This window comes from Plectropomus leopardus, chromosome 5 (assembly GCF_026936395.1).
Source record: "Plectropomus leopardus strain MGB_pleo_1.0 chromosome 5, ASM2693639v1, whole genome shotgun sequence".
In the NCBI taxonomy this organism is placed as follows: Eukaryota; Metazoa; Chordata; class Actinopteri; order Perciformes; family Serranidae; genus Plectropomus; species Plectropomus leopardus.
Genome location: NC_142180.1, coordinates 5,907,315 through 5,922,640, shown reverse-complemented (window position 1 = coordinate 5,922,640; position 15,326 = coordinate 5,907,315). Strand labels below are relative to the sequence as shown.

The 15,326-nt window shown below is 39.5% G+C and overlaps 1 long non-coding RNA gene across 1 annotated transcript in view; it reads left to right on the top strand.

Annotated features, from left to right (window-relative positions):
• LOC148189509 (uncharacterized) overlaps positions 1-15,326 on the top strand; it is an 82,502-nt gene that overhangs the window by 40,421 nt on the left and 26,755 nt on the right. The window contains exons 5-10 of the long non-coding RNA XR_015776572.1: positions 1,115-3,450; positions 5,198-5,307; positions 5,396-5,539; positions 5,774-6,789; positions 6,878-6,941; positions 10,304-10,356. This is a non-coding gene — a long non-coding RNA (uncharacterized LOC148189509). The remainder of the gene's footprint in view (positions 1-1,114; positions 3,451-5,197; positions 5,308-5,395; positions 5,540-5,773; positions 6,790-6,877; positions 6,942-10,303; positions 10,357-15,326) is intronic.

Genomic DNA, 15,326 nt, shown 5'->3' with positions numbered 1-15,326 from the left:
CTGTCCGGTTTTAAGGTTTTTGTTTCTACACTTTCCATGTGCCTCTTTTGCCTAAACCTATCATCTGTGACTGTGTTGCCTCCTTAACAATGTGACGATCCGCAAAGGTTGCCATGTGCTGTTGCATCATCCCATCATGGGCATTTGTTGACATGCCGTTAACAGCATCCCTGTATGTAAACAGCTGATGCAGGGGGATACCTAAACGTCAAAAGTAGACACAGAAGGTCACTGACAGAGCAGTGCCATGTGACGAGTTGGGGTGAGAACGTGTTTGCCAAATAGCATTTTAGATATGTAATTGCAGGACGTCACAGACACATCTTTATGTCTGTGACAAGTATAAATGCTCACAACCACATGTAACACTGGAGTCGGCGACAGTGTAGACCGTGCACAACTATAAGTCAGTATTTAGAATGAAAGGTGAAAAACGTCTTTAAATGTAAATGGAATCCGGCCTGACGGGACAAACAAATGAGATAAAATTATCTGGAAAAGGAGGCCTTTGGAGTGTAGCTATCACCTTTAGAGTAATCACATGTGAAGAGGCTAAATGTAACGATATGTACATGACGGTGTTGGTGGATTATGCCCAGGCTCACCTGTGTTTCCCTCCCTCTGTTCCTGCTGCGTGCCTCTAATCAATGAGATAAACCCCCACACGACTTGTGGGCTTGTGCCCTACATCAGCGCTGAGCCGCATGTCTGCAGAACTTGCTCTAAACGCTCGGTAAGCACTTTATCAGAAACGCTTGTTCTTTTGGTCTTTTTCTGCTTTCTTGTTGTTTTGTTTTTCTCCCCCCCGCCACCACCACCACCACCTCCCTTCCCCTCCCTCCCCACTTCCCTTAAAAAAAGAAACCTGCATTCTGACACTCATTAAAAGAGAAAAGAGGAGAAAAACATCAAGCAATAGAAGCGAGGCACTCTCACGCTCGCCTCTCTCCAACCTGCGGTCACGTAGCGCCGTCACGACGCGGGCTGCTGCGCTTGTTATCTAGATCAGACTCCCTCTGTTTTTCACTCACCAGCCATCTCATATAAAGACGATCAATTATGGATCAAATGAGGGGGCTTCTTTTTAATTCATTGCACTTCTCCCTTCATGCAGCGGGTCCTCCCTCCTGCGCTCCACAGTGTGAAAACACCACAGGCAGGGCGTCCGCCGGGTCACAGGAAGTGTCCGCCTGCACAGATCCTGGAGCAGCCTTGAGTGTTTGGGGTCAGTGACGCACAGCAACAATATGACAAATAACTGTCTGCATATGCTCAAGTACAGCTTCAAAGTAAAATATTGATTGAATTGTCTGACTTTTTCTGCTCAATTTTTCTTTTTGAATGAGACAGTGGCCCCATTTGTCCTTTTATTCTTTTCTTTTTATTTTGCCCTTGTCCCCATTTTACCTTCTTTCCTTAAGAATTTGCATATATCATTCCTTCTGTCTTTATTTTTGTTTTTTGCCTATTTTTTTTCTTGTTTTCTTCACTTTTTTCCTATTTATTTATTTTTGTTCATTTTCACATCTTTCTCATTTATTTCCTTAATTGCTTCTATATTCTTTGATAAATTTCCTTATTTTCACCCTCTTTCCTCCTTTCTCTTTTTCCTGTGCATTTAGATTTTCTTTTTCCTTTTTTCTTTCCTTCTTTCCTTCCTCCCTTCCTTCCTTCCATCCAACTTTTTTCTTTCTGTCTTTCTGTATTCCTGTCTTTATGTCTATCTTTCTTTATGTTTTTATTTCTGTGTTTTTTGTCTGTCTGACTTTCTTTCTTTCTTTCTAACTTTTTTCTTTCTGTCTGTCTTTATGCCTTCCTTCTTTTTCTTTCTTTATGTCTTCATTTCTCTATGTATTTTTTGTAAGTGTCTGACTTTCTTTCTTGCATCTTTCCTTTCTTCCTTTCTGTCTTTCTTTTTTTATTCATGTATTTATTATTATTTCTATTTTTCCTCTCCTCTGTTACTATTTGTATTCTGCATTTTTTTGTATTTCATCCAATCATTATCATCATCTTTTTGTCTTCAAACAGCCATCTTTATTTGCTTATATTGTTCCTAATTTTTCTCTTTCTGTCCATTTTCCCTTTTTTCCTTTTCCCTTCAGTCCACACAGCATTTACTTCCTTCTTTCTTTCATTTGATGCTCTCTTTCTTGATTCTGTTATTCATCCTTATCTCCTTCTATTCTCCTTTCCTTTTTCTTCCCATCTGTCCGTACCTATTCATATTCCTTCATCTCATTTAGTCATTCATTCTTTTGTACCCTTATTCTTGTTTTCTTCCTTTATTTTGTTTCCTTTTTCCTTTCTTTCTTTTTTCTCCTGCCCTTACACATTCCTTTTTTATTTCCAAAACAGCCTTTTTTTCTTCATAAACACCATCCTTGTTGTCTTCTTACAGCTTTTCTTCTTTTCATCTGTCCATCCTTCTGTTGCTTCACATATTATATATTTATTTTATTTAATCAATCATTCCTTTCTTCCCTCCATTTTTTCTTCTTACTTTAATTTCCTCCTTTCTTCCTTGTTCTCTCTTGCGTTTATACACATTCCTTATTTGTTTTGTCACTAGCTTTTCTTCATTACTCTAATACCATCCTTGTATCCATGCAACTTCCCTTTTTCTTTAAATTCTTTCTTTTTTCTTTTTTCTTTTTTCTTACACATATTGTTCCTATTTTCCTTTCTTTTTTCCCTTTTTCCCCTCCTGTGTCCCTCCTTTCTTTCTTCCAAAACTCCTAATTTTTCCTATTTTCTCCCTTCACCCCCATCTCCCCTTTTTCTCTTTTTCCTTCTGTCCATACATTTTTCCTATTTTGCTTCATTCTTTCTCCCTGTTTTCATCCTTCTATCTTGTCTGTACACAGTTTCATACAGTAATTTCTCTCCTTCTTCTCTCTGTCAGTTACCTACGGTTCCTTCTTTAAATGACTTAAAAGTGCACAATGCATCTGAACTCTGCTCTTCACTTTAAGTTAGACTGCTCTCACACTTGATACGTGACAACATTTTTCAGTTGATTTAAGTTTACTTTTACATTTTAAACACTAATTGTGAATACAGAACTTTATTGTGTGATTGAGTACTTTACTACAATGAAAAGAAGGTGGGGAAACTGGACACTGCACTGCGTGTGTGTGTTTGTGTGTTTGTGTGTGTGTGAGACTTATCTCCCTCTCAGCTCTCCAGCTGTTTCAGTAAAACAGAAGATAACAATATAACGTCATACTTCTCCCCCCTTCCGTCTCCACCTCCCTCCTCCTCTTATCCCCTCCATCACTCTCATTCATAATTTATCCGGAGGCTGATTTTTTGCCGACACAATCCCAGCGTAGCAGTGCAAACACTCTCTCCAGTTTCACTTGGGCTGCGTGCTGCGTGGCCACTTCCTCCTGCAACAGGAAGCAGGTGTCGATAAGTACAGGAAGTGAAAACTGGCACCGGCCTCAGGTGAGTCTGTCCTCTTAGGTGTTAGATATCCCTTACCTCCTATCCCTCTGAGACACACACACACACACACACACACACTGTATATGAACACTGCTGCACATGTTACCCTGCAGGGATGAATGAAATTACTTGTGAACAGTCTATATTTTTCTTTCTTTTTTTGATTGATCCTATTGTCTTTCACATTTTTACAGTAAATTTCATAATTCAATATTTTCCTTTTTTTTGTTGCAGCCAACCACTTTACAAAATTGACTACAATATATTAATTTTCTTTCATTCAAAAAGGTTCAAAATAGTTTCTTTGTAGATTCAAATTATTTTAAAAAAAAATCAAATAAACCCTTTGAAACCTGGATCAACATCACTTTTGTTGTGCTGTATTCAGACGCCTTTCACAAATATTTAAGCCTTTGAACCCTGAGCAAAAGGTTTGCTTTCTTTTGAATAGATGAGGAAAAACGGCAATGAGCAACGTGGCAAGAAATATATATATATATATATATATATATATATATATGTATATGTATATAAAATTAGAATTATATATTTAAAAGTATTTTGCTGTCATTTTCTTGTTTGTTTATTGTTGTTTCCTTTTTTCCTAATTTTTAGGTAATTTTGTTATACTTTTTAAATTTTTTTGTGTACATTTTTGGGTCATTTCTATTTAAGTGGATTTCTTTCCATGTTTTTGAAAGAAATTAAGGTAATTAGCTCAGGTTTCAAAGGGTAAGCTAATAAATGATAATGTTTTATTATAGATTTATTATAGATGCATTTTAATTACTTACCCAGAGGTAAGTAATTAAAATGCACCTCTCCTTTACCACTTTAACATGGTGTTAAGGGAGATCATGATATAATAATGATATAATCCACTGATCCATCCATTACCTGAAACAGCTTATCCTTTACTGGCTGGAGCTGATCTCAGCTTACATTGGGCGAGAGGCGGGCACATCCTGGACAGGTCGCTAGACACAGGGCTGACACGCAGAGACAGACAACCATTCACACTCACATTCACACCTAGGGGCCAAATAGTAATAGCATAATATCATAATAACATAATAGTAATAACTAATAACATACTATATACTAATAGCATAATATATTTACATATAAGACAAACAAATATCTTAAATAATGTTGTGTTTTTTGTGCATTTATAGTCCAAATATTGCAATAGTGCTCTGTGTGATTTTGATTTTGATTCAAATACATGTACAACTGAGCCCTAATTATTGTTATTGTAATTGTAAAAAAAACCTCCATCTCAGTTTTCCCTTAGCATCGGTGGAATGTGGAATGAATGATCAACAATTTTATTAATATGGTATTATATCATAACTGCAGTTCTAGAATCTCACATCACAGAGGTCTGCAAGAGAGAATCTCTGTAAAAACTTGAACTGTGTTCATCATTTCTAATCCTCACGCAGTGTGTGCAGCAGGAAAAAGAGTCAAATCATTTCAGTGTCAGCAACAATGTCTACAACAGGCAAGAATATGTCACAGAGACAAAGAAAACGCAGAGTAAGATCAGTCAATGTGATGATTTATTTGTGTGTTTCTTAAAGGTAAATCCTAAGCTAGTGGTTGAAATAAATTATCCTGACAAGTATTCGAATAGTTTGCGTTTCAGTATCTTAAAGTCAGAGAGGATGATGAGGCTGTGAAGGAGCTCACAGCTCTTATGGCCAATCTGTCCATCAGAGGACAAACTTGTCCTCTCCACAGGCAGATGGACACAAATGTCACTAATGGTGACTCAGCTGGACGTCCACCAGAGGCCCAAAGGCAGCATCAAAGTAAGAGAAAGATGGACGATGACGCTGCACTGCATGGACAAAGGTACGTGTAACATTACTTCAACGTTGATTATTTTCACTGAAGATTTAAGATTTCAGAGATTTGAACACATTTTTCTTCTGCGCTAAAGACGTAACAGGAAGAGGAGAGAGTGTCTTGTAACAGAGAACACGACACACAGAACCTCACATGGTCCAACTGCCCCACAAGGCCGACAGAGACACAGAGGCAGAGCCAAGAGAGGACAAAGAAAGTGGTTTGCAGACAAACACTGGTTCGTCCCCTCTAATGACAATTCACACGCACACACACACAAAATCAATTTATTTGAAATTCTCCAGAAAGTGGACAATGCTGGACATATTTGGAGTTGGGTGGCATCATATACTGTTGACTTAAAGAGATTTTAACACCAAAGAAATTTTGATCAAGACTTTTTTTTATCCGGAAGTTCCAGTTTCTGACTTTTTTAACATGACGTGACGTGAAATAAATTCTCATTACACAGGTCACTGTTCAACAACAATGGAACAGACGGACTAGTGAGAGCTGCCGGACATCACGCTCAACCTCACCAAGGAGCCAAAAGAACCACGTTTAAGAGGAGCAGCAGAGCTACACTCCAGGAGTATTAAGATGCTCTGATTTGAGAAAAAAAAAGCTTTTTCTCTTCACTTATGTGTCCCTTAACGTTGTGTCTTGTTTTAGTTTTTCCAGTGACTGATCCTTCTACGGAGGCAAGGGCATACTGTTGGTGAGGAGCAGCAGAGCTACACTCCAGGATTATGAATGTGTTCTTCTCTTCACTAATGTTACCCTTCATGGTGTTTCTTGTTGTAGCTCTCCTGTTTTCTGATGCTTCTACAGAAGCGAAACCCTGTTCATGAGGAACAGCAGAGCTACAGCCCTGGATCCTTAAACTGCTGTGAACTTAGTCACACAAACTAATGAGCAAATGTTATATGTTGGTCTTCCCTTCACTAAGATGTCAACCTTCACTGTGTCTTGTTTTGGTGTCTAAAGTTTTTAGTGCCTTTTAGAAAAGTATTTTACAGCTGGAAAGATGGTCTTTTCATAAAACTAGGCTGTCTGTGCAGTAACTGTATGCAAACACTTTTGATATTGGTGCTACATGACCAGAGACAACGGAGGAAAAGGAACTTTGTACTCACTTTTGATCAAGAGGTAGAAATCCTACACTTACCAGAATGCACTGCACCGCACCTGGCAAATACAGTAAATGCTCCACCTGGTGAGTGACATTGTGCAAGTTATAGAGAAATTGTCAACACAGAGACAGAATTTTGGTTTATATTTGCTCAGCACTGCTTAGTTTTACCATCAGGAAACTGTATTGCGGCCACTTCCTGTTCACAGATGTTTCAACTAAACAGGGTTCTGGGCAGATTTAGGAAATGCAACACGAAAGAATGTAATGTGTGTACATGCGGAAGCCTAATGGCATGGTGTGTGTGTTCAGAGAGACACGGTGCGGCTGCAGAGGAGACCTGCAGTGACACACAGGTGAGAGTGTCCTCTTCGGTGTTAAATATCCCTTACCTGTGGGCTTCACTGCCGTTGCAGCACACTAATCAATTGTTTCTTTTAACAGGTGGAGAAGTCTCTGTTAACCCCGAGTGTCACCGACTAACTGAAGGAAGGAGACTAAAGAGCAGGTGATGTAATTTTTATTTTTTTTTTTAGATTAGTTTTCTGGCATTTTGCCTTTATTTGATAGGACAGCTTAGGTGGGGGTTTTTTTTAGGCTTTTTTGGTCATTTTCTTTTTTTTTAATTTAACTTATTTGCCTATTTTTACATTTTACATGTTTTTGCTGATTTTTGAGTTGTTAAGTTGCTCATTGCCTTCTCCCCATGCTTTTGAAAGAAATCAAACCAGTTTGCTGAGGTTTCAGAGGGTTTAATAAATGTCAATATTTGTGTTGAAGACATTTACGTCCCACTTTTGTTGAGTGGGTGTGTTTTGATGAGAAAAGGAGAAACAAAAGTCTCACATATATGAATAAAGAATGTGATTTATCACGTTACAGTTTACACAGTGACACTGTAATTAAACAAGTCACCTCTGTTCCATTTGCCTCCATTTAGTGGTATCATATAACAGATTTGTAAATGTGCAAATCAGCAGAGCTTCAGACAGCAGCACTCAGTGACCACAGCCACAGAAACCACACCCACACCCATACAAACACACACACACACACAGAGAGAGAGAGAGAGAGAGAGAGAGAGAGAGAGAGGGAGAGCTCCTTTTACTGTCACTGCTGGTATTAATAGTTCTGCTTCTCTTTCATGCTTATTTTAATAACCCAAAACAATTAGTCAGACAGTGCTTTGATATTCAGTCTCTTGTCTGGAATTTATCTGAGATTCTCAGTTTTACACATGAGTTGTGATGGTTGTAAATATTACAATAATTCTGACTTTAGTGTGCAGATATGCAGTTTAGTTTCAGCTCTCAGTGTGCCACGGATCAAATAATACACTGCATGGTTGATATTTCCCCCTCCTTGTTTGACAGTGTGAATGATTATTTTACTTTAAAAACAAACAAACAAACAAAAATCCACCTAAACAGTCAATTGAGTAATTTGTTTCTGTCATTAAAGCAACAGGTTTATAATTCCACCCTGTGCAGTTTCTCTGTCCTCAGGAATTATCCAGAAATCAGTTTAATGTAGTGGATAATAAGTGAATAATCTCACACAGCCCGCTCACATTCCAGACTCGTCAGATAGGTCCACTCTGTTAGTCCTTTTGGCATACGGTGGCATACGGTGGCATATGGTGGCTTTGTTATTATATTCAGGCAGACGGCTAGACTCGACCACGCTCATCCACATACAACACGCAAAGGCATCACTTGAGAACATGGCTGAATAAAAACATCCATTGAAACATCTTTAATGTTATCTGTATCAAAATCTATTTCTCCATCCAGCATTAATTTGTTTAGAATTTTCCAAGCCCTTGTATATTTGACCAAAATCATATTTTTCAACCCACCTTTACCCATGGCTCTGTCCAGCTTATCAACAGGTGTGTTGTAGTTAAGAGGACCCGCCTCCTTCTTTACCATTGGTCAGAAGCACTTTGTCCAAGCTCGCTCTTTGTTTGGTCCAATATGATATGGACTGAATTCATATTAGTGATTGGCCTCACTTCTTTAAGTGATTAAATTGTATAGACATGAAAAAGAAAGACTTCACCAAAACTGTTATTACAACTTCTGTTTGTCTGTTTTTCAGCAGGATTATGGAAAAACTACTGACTGGTTTTCATAAAACTTGGTGGAAGGGTGTACCATGGTGGCCTTGGAATCACACTTGGCTGTTTTAATTTTATGAAATATCTGCATTATTTTAATTTATTTTATAATATATTTATTTTTGTCATTAAAATATCTAAGGCATTTTATTTAGAGGGGTCAGTTTGCACAAGTTGTTAGCAAATAAACTCAAACATACACATTTTAGATAAATATATAAATGCAGCATAAATCTAATCAGTGCATTTAATTAACTAGTGTACACACCACTCTTCTCCAGGACTTTTTTAATTAAAACAAAGACAATAGGAAAAAGGGAAACAAACAGAAAAGCAACATCAAAACAAAACAAAATGCACAGCCTTCCCAACCTAAACACCCAAGACTAAATCAGAGGATCCTACATTCAGCTGAAAGAAAAAATCATTTAAATATCTACATGTGATACATAATTATAATATACAGAAATATACATTTATCTCTCCACCTTTGCTAACTATAGATAAAGAGATGAAGTCAGAGTCAGCCGTGCTCTTCTTCGTTTGGAGGGAGGAATGTGTGAGTTCAGTCACTGAGTGAGACAGAGCAAGTCTGACCAATGAAAGAGAGGAGGCAGGCACAAATCACACACACAACCTTTAATCACTGATTGTGCTTAATCAAGATTAAAGCTGTGTTTTTAGCTATTTTCAGGTGAAAATAAGAGTTTTTGGAAGATACTGAGCACACAGACTTGAAAGAAAAGAGGTGCATTTAGATGCAGGACATATGGTTTGAAAAGTTCATCCTGCATTTTTTTTTCTATGAAAATGCTGCTACAAACTTTTCAAGGGCCAATTTTCAAGTCTTTTTAAGGTGACTAGATTTAAGGGTTGTGTTTACTAAAAGTATTTCTTTTTATAGGACTGTCATTGTAAAAAGAAAGAGATGTTTTGCAGTCTGCAGTAGTCACAGCTCCTTGACAGTAACACTGAGCTCAGACACAGTGTCTTGACTTTGACTGTCACCCTGCAGCAGTCAGAGCAGGATGGTTTCATTCTCAACAGTCGATTGGACACCGACTCCCTGTTTCTCCTTGACCTCCTCAACACTCTGACAGGGAAAATGTGTGTGTTCCTGTGTGTGTGTGTGTGTGTGTGTGTGTGTGTGTGTGTGTGTGTGTGAGAGAGAGACAGTCGATCCATGTTATGTTTAAATCAGACAAGATGGATTTTTTTTTGTGCCATATCCCTGTGTGGCTGCGGCTGCTCCTCAGAGAGAGGAGACTGTGAAAACAGGGCCGGATCCCTGAGAGGGTTGTTAGTGAGCTGTTTCAATTAGAGACAAAAGTGGTGCTGGAGAGACTTGAAGTAGGCGAGGAGTCAAAGTGATTACAAGCTTCCTCTTCTTATGATACGCAGGAGTCCTTTTATTTATTTACAGTAAAGGTCAGACACTCAGTGAGACTCAGAGACAAAAGTACAGTGTCAGATGATTATTATCTGACAGAGAGTGTATACTCTATATGGAATACTTGCAGCTTGATTTTATTGCTCATGTCATTTTGTTGTATTCAATTTCATTTTGTGGCAGATCTTAATTGCTCTTGTAGTTTCGAGTTTATATGGTCATTAAATTGAAAAACATATAATTCAATAAGTTACCCAAAGGCTGTATTAATCAGTCTATTATAGATTAGATAATTGTATCATGATGCACCCAAACATACTGTACCACTAGATCTAAAGGATCAATGTTTTATTTTTAACAGAGTGTGAAAGAGCGGGCTTGCATGGCAGTTGGGCTGTGAAATGACTCTCTGAGGTAAGAAAGTTTAATCCTGGTTCTTTGGGAGAAATATCAAGTTTAAAGGCCTGTTAGAGTTCTCTAGAGGCTGCAATGTCCATTACATCCCTATAATATTAAAGGGTTGGATTAAATAAAGCCTGAATGTATATCGTCATGCCAACAAACAGTAGGTTAAACTAACACTAATGATGGCTTGTTATAATTAGATGCCCCTGAATGTCACACCAGCAAGTTTACATAAAAAATGTAGTGGATGCAGCCATTAATACTGGTATTGGTAAACCTGCAGCTTTGTCTGGAAGTAATTTAGCTACCATCATACTTTTTCTCTTTTTGTTGAAATTATTCAGGATGCAAGATGTAAACATGAGATATCCTCCATTTCTAACATCCTTCCATGTAAGATTGTTTCCTGATCTTCTAGTCCAATTTGCTGTTAGGGTTAATGTGACGAATAGACACATTTCTGTAAAACAATTTTGTGCTTATTTTTCTGATTTTACTTTTTTTTCTTTCTTTTTTTCTTTTTTACTTTTTGTGATGTACATTATGTATATTATGCTTTTACCTCTTCAGGCCTTTAGAAAAAAATCTAAAGAAATGGTTTGAGCCGGATGATCACTTTTTAACTGCTCACAACTCATTGACAAGCACAGAAGACATTGCTTCATATTAAAGGGGTCATAAGCACAAAGATTTAGAACCACTGCCCTGTGACTTGAACACCGCACCAATGTGAATCACATAAAAAACCCTGAGGTGTGGCCAGCAGGCTAGTAGTAAAGTAAAGGTCAGTGAGTTGGAAAAATATTAGCATCGTCTGGGAACCATGGATATTCACACTAAGCCCCCAGGAACAGCACCAGGCTTTGAAGCCAATTTTACATAATAGCCAAACTTGGAATTACAACTTCTGAGTCTGTCAGGTCATACCATGTGGCCAAAAACAAATTCCCCATAGGCTTACATCATGAAAGAGACACTTGTAAATCAGTAGATTATTTTTTTTTTGTTTGCGCATCACCCATGAATGACAATTTTCATGTTCTGGATTTGATCTATCTGGTACAATAACATGTCAAAAGTCTAGAAGAGCTGCATCTTGATTCATGTTAGCAGCAGGCTAAACCTGAAATTAGCAGCTTGGCCCGCCGATGTCTTTAGTCCGCCTGCTGCATTGGTCCCACAGTGCAGAATATCTACTGTAGGTAATTTCATACCAAGGAAATTTAGCTTTTTTGGGTAAATGCACCACTGTGCAACCTTCAAAGGAATGAATGGAGGCCTGCCTCAAACACTGTATCCACTTCACTGTTTACATCCATGATTATTACTAAGCTTTGTAGCAATCTGGGCAGTCGCTGTTGAGATATCTCACTTCGGGTCAAACCGCTGAATGAGCTGGGGGCCATCGCCATAACCATCTTGAGGAGGAGTGCCACTGCACTCTCCTGAGTACAGTACAGTAATTCCAGTATAAGGTACAGATTTGTACCACTTCCTTTGACGGGGGCTTCATGTCTTAAATATAAAGTGAAAAAAGTCCTCAAACTGATGGACCTTAGATGACCCATTCTGTGTTTCCCCAGCATGCAACAGCTCTCCCCTCCCTCCTTCCTCCCTGTCTCCATCTCTCTTTCTCTCTCTCTCCCTCCCTTTCTCTCTGTCTCTCTGTCTTTCTGGTTGTGACGGCATTCCCAAGAGACCGTTTTCCGGACGGTTTTCCACGAGCAGGACGGAATGAACTCCACATCTCTCACCCGTAAAGAGACAGAGCGAAAAGCAGCTGCCTCAGCACCTGCCGGCCCCTAGTGAAAATCAAAATATCAATAAGCTCTTATAGCATTAAGGAAAATGCCTAAATCTGACACTTTCTCTCCCTCCATCCCCTCCTCTCTCCCTTTGCCAATATCACTCAACCACTTACACTTGGCATGGGCCCACTGGAGAGTTTTACATGTACATTAAGAGAGGCTTTCTGCCTCTATTTGTCCTCCTCCACCTCTTCCTCCACTCCACTATATCTATTAAAGTAAATATACACTGGCTGGGCGGTGACACATAGTCCATCCTCATTCATTTTTGAGCAGTTGATTGACAGGACTTGAGTTATTGCCGCAGTTAAAGAAGAGGATGGCAGAACAGGATTTCCCTGCCTGTCTAATAATAATGTTAATGTTTTATTACATTAGGAAAATTGTAGAAAACCAACATGACTGGTTGTTCCTTTAGAATAAAGGCAGGAGTAGGTCTTGTTTAGATAATCCATAACTGTAAAAGCACCGGCCGACCTCATGAAAAGTGCCTTGCCAAGGGAAAAAAGGACGAAGATATGATCCAAATAAAAGGGCTGGAAAAGTGGTCCGAATAAGCAAAAAGAGATATCACAGAGCGAGAGGAGTTTAAGTAGGGAGTAAGGTGTGGAAGGGAAGAATAGCCTAGGGCAGGAAGTGGATAAAGAGAGGAAGAGAGGGATGAGGGACAGAGAGAGAGAGGTGGTAAAGCTGAATGATTGCTCTGTGAGAATTATTATTGATGATTCAGGCAGTGTGAATTATTAATGGGGAACGAAAAGCATCTTTGAACGTGTCTCTGACATTCAATACTGACAGAGATCAATGAGCTGGCGTGGACACGAAGAGGAGAGATGATGCAGGGAGGACTGGAGGAGGCAAGTTAGGAGGAGCGGAAAAATGAAAAAAAGGAGAGGAGGATGAGAAGAGGGGAGGAAGGTGTGTTTGGACAAGTGGAGTCCTTCAGATGGGGGCTTGTCAGGAAGGCTTAGGAACAAGGAAGGACGATGTGAGGGCCAACTGCGAGGAGTCATGTGACAGTGTTGAAGGTGATTGGCTGTGACATTGTCTTGGGTCTAATGCTCCTCCTTAGACGCAGGAAATAGCAGAGCAGCTCCTCCCTCCCCCCACATCTTGGAAACTGTCTCTACGTCCTGTCTGCCACACTGCCTGCTCGCTACGTGTGTGTGTGTGTGTGTGTGTGTGTGTGTTTTTGTAAATGTGTGCGTGTGTGTGTGTGACAGTCCTTAGTTGGTCGGTATAGTAGAGTGAGGTTTGTCTCCGGACATCTCTCACACATGGTTAAAAATGGTTTTCTTTTCGTCCCCACAATTTCCAGCTCCGTAATATCATCCATTGTAATTTCCTTCACTTCTATGCTGACGATGTACATCTCTACATATCAAATGAATCCATCGTCACTGCAGGAATGCTACTGATTTTCCCAAAACTTTCTCACTCCGGACTCGTCACATGGTGCTGCTCAGTCAGGACCTCCCACGTCTACCTATGACAACCATTCTTCCCATTTTTCAAAGAAATTCAGCCAATATGCTCAGGTTTCAAAGGGTGAAATAGTAAAAAATAACTGCTTTATAATCTCTTATTTTAAGGAAAATTATCCTTGTATAAATTTGAAGGATATTGTCTTTATTGGTTGTTGAAGGAATACTTGAATTTTTTTTTTTTTTACCTCTTTCTCATGGTCCTAATTATAAACTATGTGTGAGATGAAAGATTTTTTCTCTTTCACATCACCTATTATTTTCCTGCGTTTAAAATGGAAAACCTCCTTTCTGTGTGTGTGTGTGTGTGTGTGCATGTGTGTGTGTGTGTGTAGGGGTCAGCAGGTCATGCAGGAAAGACTGATCTTAAGGGACAGACTGCCAGGGCCACTCAGCTGCTCTCCCAAAACACAAACACACACACACACACTCATGCCATTCGTTTGGACTGACATGACACGGACGTCGCTGGGGCTGACACTAAAAGGGGACAGACCTCAGCTCCTGTCGTCACGGTAACAGGCTGATGGGGAGACAGACAAGCTCCAGCCGCCACACCTGATCATGTAGCAGGACCGGAGTTTTTCTCAAACAATCAGGGGCTGCGTACCGAGCATTCGCCTTCTTTCACTGTCATACTCACACTCACAAATGGCGTCAGTGGAATGGACCAACATGGACATTCCAACATGTGGCTTTGTTTGTGTGTTTCCAGTGATGTCTGACAGCCATATTCAGCCGAATTTTGAGGTTGGATCAAATGTTGCAATAGTCAGGAAGTCTGGCTCACAGAAGAGCCCACAAATACATAAATGCAAGTAGGGAGGGAGAGGGGTTTTAAAGAAGAGAAGAACTGGAAGTGAACTCATGGCCGCTGTGGGGGGCTGCAGTGTACCTGTTTTTTACATCCCAAATATTTGTGATCTTATTCAGTTGTGAAAAGGCCACAAAACAATCACAACACTGTAATAGGGAGTCTTGGTTTGGTGGCAATGTTGGTTGGTCTTTTCACCAGTTTGGAAAGAACTCTCACATGTGGGTAGGGTTCATAACACTCACTGGTCTGTCTAGCAGCACTTGCTTTATTTCCTTGTTCACCAATGATACCGAGTGATATCTGCACCCTGTTTATCATCCATAGAACGGGGCTGCACAAAAAGAGCAGGCTGCGGTGAGAGTCTCTCTATGGGACATTTATAAATAGCAGGTTTTACAGTAACTCTGTCAGGCAAGAGCGGGGGTTTATTCTGCCCGAGCATACTGAACTAAGCTCAAACACGTTTTTCTCCAAGTGAGGATTAAATTCCACCTTAAAAGTTGCAGCAGTTGGCAAAGTGAATGTCTTTTTTTGTCAGTCTACAGCTACAGCTAGAGGCTGCAAACATCCTTTCTTATTTATAGTTATTCTTAAAAAATATATGCAAAACTAAACAGCCGTTAAACCAGCCACGATTCAGCCCTGAGCACAAAGTGTTGATTTTCTACTGACCAATCAATAGACTGCAGTGATTCTAGCTCCACCTCTTAGTATCGGATCTGTGTGCCAGGTACCCCAAGCAGAGGGATGACCAAAAATGGGAAGGATCCAAAAGATAGCAGTGGTACCATCCACAATTTTTCACGATGGAAATGCAAAAAGATGCACCATGTTGTAAGATAAAGTACCTGAAAAGATTGAAATGCTTAA